Here is a 6,260-nt window from a genome sequence, read left to right on the forward strand (position 1 = left end):
TCCTCTTCCTGTCACCCCTTACCCTAGGCCTCCCCTCTCCATATCCCTACATATATATCCCCTACTTGAGTTGATTGGTTTTTTTTAATGTCTTTGCAAACATGTTCAGTGTCCTTCATATCTGATCCCTTAAAGGTAAAGACCATTTATGGTCATGCGACTGCATTGTGAAAGAAACGTTGTGGAATCGATCAGAAAAGGTTGATCATCTAGCATCTAGCATCTGCAAGGTTCTGGAATCATCAAAATGATAGGAAATTTGGCCCATTCTTTGTAAAGTTACAAGCACTATACACAGAAAGATGTATATGGGACTACCCTATATCTCTCACAGACCATGAGAGAAACAAATTTACCAAATATATGAATTAGTAGGCGGTTTCCCGGCAAATTTTTTATCATCATGTATTAGTCAAAACATATTCTTTCACATGATTGGTAATGAGAGCTTCCATTTCATTTTTTGAAATTGGGGCGTTTCCAATACTGGCCTTTACCTTTAAAGGTAAAGACCAGTTTTGGAAATGCCCCCTCTCAAAAAATGAAATGGAAGCTCTTATTACCAATCATGTGAAAGATTATGTTTTGACCAATACGTGATGATACAAATTTCTCTGAGAAACCGCATCCTAATTGATATAGTTGGTAAATTATTTTATCTATTTGGACCTGATAGATATCACGAACGTGTTGGGGGCCCATGTCGCGTTGTCCCATACACACCTTTCTGTGTACAGTGCTTGTAACTTTACCAAGACTGGGCCAAATTTCTTATCATTTTGATGATTCCAGAACCTTGCAGTACACACCAATACTTATATGCTAGATCATCAACCTTTTTCGATTGATTCCACGTTTCTTTCATGTGCAATGCAATCACATGACCAGAACTGGACTTTGTCTTTAAACATTTTCATTCCAAATTCAGTCTCACACTTAGACCAATGGTTTTTGTGTTAAGGTCTTTTCATGAACCTGTTCTATAATTACCGGTAGCATACGTTGCATATTTTTGTATATTTTCCTTTGAAAAATGACAGAATATCTCACAAAAATGAAAATATACATCCATGAAAATCAAAGATGTTTCTTCTTTTTTTCATGAACATAAAACAAAAAACTCACAATTTCTTTTCTTGAATGTATCTTTTATTCTTTTTTCGTCTTGTTCACTTTGTTACCTTGATAATTGCATCTTACAAAATACTTGTTGTTTGTTAACTTGTTTTGTTACTGGTTACCTTTATTGCACAACCATGCACATTTCGTTTCTGAATAGTTGTTTCTATAACTTATATAAAGTTTCAGTAATACAAAGGTTTATAGTACCATCTTAAATGAGATATAGCAATTGTCATACACACATCACATTTGTGGTCAAAATATTTCAAAGATTGTTAGAAAACAAGAAATGGCAATAATGTGGAGAGCATATACAGTTCGCACGCATGGACATTGGATCATCTATATACCAACGTACATCGTTTTCTTTTCAACTTTGACACACAATGCTGAATGAATAATCAAATTCTTGTAAAACATTTATCCAATATTCAATTCTAATTTTCTATCTCTCAATAATAATATTGCAGAGTTGGAGTAAATCTACTGCCAACAAATTCAAATTCAATGCAAGTTCATGACATTTTTGTTTTTCAAATATTCATTTAAGTACGAAGAGGAAAGAAGAGTTGCATAGAGCATACATTTGTACAAAAGCAAATCCATTTGAATGGTCTCCAAGCTTGATGAGAAACTTGAATTTTTACACTGTCATGGGCATACAAAACTACTATAACTACAAGTATACAAAAGCAAGGCTTTATCACCAACATATTCAACATGAGCTCACTTCTTTGTTTGTTTGTTTGTTTGTGCTGCTGGACACAAAAACATGACTTACAGTGAACATTGAAAAATCAATTACTTTCTGAGCATTTGTTAAAGAAAAATTAAATTAGAAACAGCCTCCTATTTGAAAGAATTATAAAGAGAGAAAATAAGAAGAAGTGATATAAAACGACATCCATGTACATTTTAACCTAAAACCCTGATCATCAGTCATGTAAATCAAAATCCAAAATGACACTTTACAACTCAAAGTGTCCATTGACAAACAAAATTTCTAAGGCACAGTTAATGCAAAAATGTCAGCAACATAAACAAAAATTTGGAAAGTCAACACCTGTCAAGAAAAAACTGAATGAAGCCAATTTTGAAGAAAAAAAAAGTCAAGAAAAAGTAGAGTAAAGAAATAAAATGCCACTTTACATAAAAGTTAGACATTGAAGAAAAAAAAAGGAACACCAGAATGTATATTACATGTTTTAAACAATACTGTGAAACCAACTGTGTTCCAACTCACATGACTTACAAAACAATATCTTGTCACAAAGTTCAAGGCATAGTTTTCACTAGGTGATAATGGGTACTCGACTACAGTGAAATATACATTGGTTACAAAAGAGCCAATTTCAAAATGTATTTTTGATGACCATGTCACATTCTTCACAGCTGTTTATCACCACGTAATGAATGACCCCTAAAATTGATCAGAAATTTACTTACAGAATAAATTAAGTCTGAAAATACATGAAGGAAATATGGATCAGCATTGAAAATTACTGCAGCATTGCAACATTTGATAAGAAATAAATGATCTTTGTAAATATCTCTGCAATTATGCCTTTTACAACAAACATCTGCTATTATATTACCAATATCGGAACGGTTTGAATGATAATTCATCTAATACTGATTTATCATTCTTCATAGCAATATGAAAGTTCATTCAGAGACAGTCTAATGAATAATTGATTCTCTTTTTAAATACTTTTGCAATACAGAAAATATATGACAATGAATGCATTTGGACAAAGATCGTAGAAAACAATAATGATTGTGCCCTAAAAGTTTATCAAAACAAAAACATCTCTCTTTGACAAGCATTGCAGAAATCATAGCACCAAAATACTGTTCATCTCCATGAATGTAATAAGCAACAAATCTAGAAATATCAAGCTCTAGATGAAAAGGGGAGTGTTCATGAAATTATTGCTTGGTAAGTTATATTTCACAGAGTATATTCCATGTATAAGGACAAAACCAACAAAGGAATAAACTTTACCGGTTGGCACAATAGCTTTGGATTATATAACACATGTCCGTTTTAACTTGTATCAATCTAATTCATGCAGGATGGCTAAATTTTGTCAAAACATACACCACATACAGAATTTTTAAAACAATGTTTGTATGATACCGTTCATGTTTCTCCCACTATCACACATGTACATAGAATTTTAGATTTAAATTCAATGCAAATTTTTAGGTGAGATGCAATTTCTGTCATGTGACATCATGACATTTTGTAAAAAATAAAAAATAAACAAATTAAATTGAACCAGGTTGTGGTTTCATACTACAAAACTGACCCAGTGTCAGATCATTTTCAGTCAAAACCATTCTGAAAAATCACATACCTGAATGTGTGACTATTCTCAGCTTGAATCAAAATAAGTTGGCTGTCTGTATACAATTGTGTAAGATCTGATAGTATGTAACTGAATCAAAGGTATATCCAAAGGACCCAAGCATAAACATTTCATCAGAAATCTGTACCTTGTTTTGGTTTAAGCACTGACTGGAAATGCTAAGGTCATGGGTTCGATCCCTCACTGGGTCAAGACATCATAAATCTAATCTATTTGTGAATACTAAATCATTGACAGCACAGAATCCTAGTTTGGCAAGATTTGTTGTTCCCATAGTCTCCCTATTTAACATCCACATAAACAATAAATGGTAATTTGAATTATAAACATCACTTTTCATACTTTTAGGATAGTAAAAAGGCACATTAACTGGTTGTTTGTCACCCAAATCATCTCAATACAAAATGTTGTCCACCAGAGACTCAAATCTACAAGATTGATCAAAGTAAATCACCAGTTCTTTAAGTTCTCATGCCAGTCTGACTATCAGCTATGGCAAAACATTTAGATATGATAAGTTGATAACCCAGATGTACGATACAACATGCTCCTGAGACAATTGCTCCATGATGATATCCTTCACTTAACCAAAGTCAAACCTTCAACCCTAACCCTAACCTTGAAATAAAGCTCACAGAAATTGTTATCGGGGCAATTGTCGAGTTAACCCACAACCAATAAACGCTGGAGGCATTTGCATCAATAGGAATGACTTATCATCACTGATCATTAATTTTCAAATTTACATTTATCTAAATCTATTGGAGTATTTTGAATTAAAAATAATGTACAAATAAAGCGATTATCTGACAAATTAGTCCATTTTTCAGAAGTAAACTTGGACCATTTTATGAGAGCACCATAATAAGGAGTTATAATCAAATTGATTTCATGGATTGTCAGTCCACTCAGAAACATTCTTAACATTCCGAACATGTAAATTCTTTTTACAATAGACCTGAATACTATTAATCAAAGTTATTCTTGTAATTACTCTTTTTTTTCTTTTACTTGCAAATTTGAAAGTTAGGGAGGAAAGAAGAAGATAGACAGAGAAGGAAAGAGCAAGAATGAGAAGAATTAGAGGAAGTGACATAAAGAGAAAGGGATAATAGAAATAGAAACATATGTATGAATATTTACAAACTTACAATAAGTGGCTTGAGGTTTATGTCTGAGAACACACAAGTAATTCCTGCACCCACACACAAGCTGCACATCCCATATATAATCAGCCATGGTACATCCAGTATAACAAATCAAGTTTTGAACTTGGCACTGAAATATTCACGCTTTCTATTCTATCAAATTTGACACTGTGAAATAATCATCTATACTACGTCAGTTTAACTCAATGAAATAGACATCTATGCTATTCACTTTGACTACCTACATGAAATTGTCATCTTCTCTATTTAGTTAGACTCTATAAAATGGTGACCTCTTCTAGTCAGTGTGACTATTTAAAAAGGTGTTTTTCTTCTCATCTTTTCAGTTTGACTCTTCAAATTTATATCTATTCTTAGCAATAGCACATCTAAAGGTTTACACTTACCAATATGCTCATGCGTGTAAGCAGATTGAGAAATTTAGTTTACAAACAGGTTACAGAAAATCAAGTTCAAAACTGGACAAGACAACACAGTCTTTGTTCCACAAATGTCTCTTCTTTTCAGCTTAACTCCTTGTAGTAGTCAATATATTTTCATTCAGTTTGACTCCTTGAAGTAGCCAATCAATCTATTCAATTTGACTCCTTAATGAAGGCAATCTTTCTATTCATATCGACGCTTTGTAGTCAAACTTTCTATTAACTTTGACTCCTTAAAGCAGTCAATATGTTCACAAACTACAGGAAACTTCTGTTTGACTAATATCTGGTAGTTTCAGAAACATGTTTCTTCACATTTATCCAGGTAATACGAACACATTAATCTTGCATAATAGCAGCGTAAGGCAATGAATAATATGCAGCAGTGTGAAAACAAAGTACCACACTGACATATCTCTTCTGATTTCAAACTAGTACAGTCCAAATTCAAGTTCTATGGAAATCTTCAAATGATGGAATATATCTTGATTCAATTCATATTCTTTCTTGCAGACATCAATATAAATATTCAGACACCTGACCAGTATAGTCACTCGTTCGAGCATCCGTTCATACCACAGCATAAGAAAAACTACCGTTAGTGTAAATTGTGCAATTTTGACATTTATATCAACTAACTTCCCATATCAGTCAATATTTCAAATACTCCAGTCATACCTTAATCACACCCATACACCAACTCTAAGCCGAATCCAAACCGACCTTGTCTTTGACATTTTAGTTAATGTATTTCTTTGTCGGTCTGTTGACGGTCTCATTAGTGTGACCTTTGGATACAAGAACCACTTTTAGAACAGAAAAAACTCACATCATCTCAGCAACATAAGACATTTTGACAATACCTGCACGTTAAAGTTCATATAATACCAAACATATTCATTTCATGTTGGAGCAAATGTGATTGCTCCAATAGTGCATAGAATGCAAAACTTAATTTCACTTACTTTCTTACTTGTTTCATTGTTTCTTTACAGTAAATGAAGAATTCAAAAACAAAACATAAAATGTAATGAAGCAGCCTTTCATTTGGCGGCTAAAAGAAAGAAACAAGTTACCTGTAAACGAGGTATTTGTAATGTACCATAAACATTTATGAACATTAGAGAACTCTTGTCCTTTCAAAAAGTAAGTAATAAAAATAAACAAAAATGCAA

This window comes from Strongylocentrotus purpuratus, unplaced genomic scaffold (genome assembly GCF_000002235.5).
Source record: "Strongylocentrotus purpuratus isolate Spur 01 unplaced genomic scaffold, Spur_5.0 spur5_scaffold_6, whole genome shotgun sequence".
In the NCBI taxonomy this organism is placed as follows: domain Eukaryota; kingdom Metazoa; phylum Echinodermata; class Echinoidea; order Camarodonta; family Strongylocentrotidae; genus Strongylocentrotus; species Strongylocentrotus purpuratus.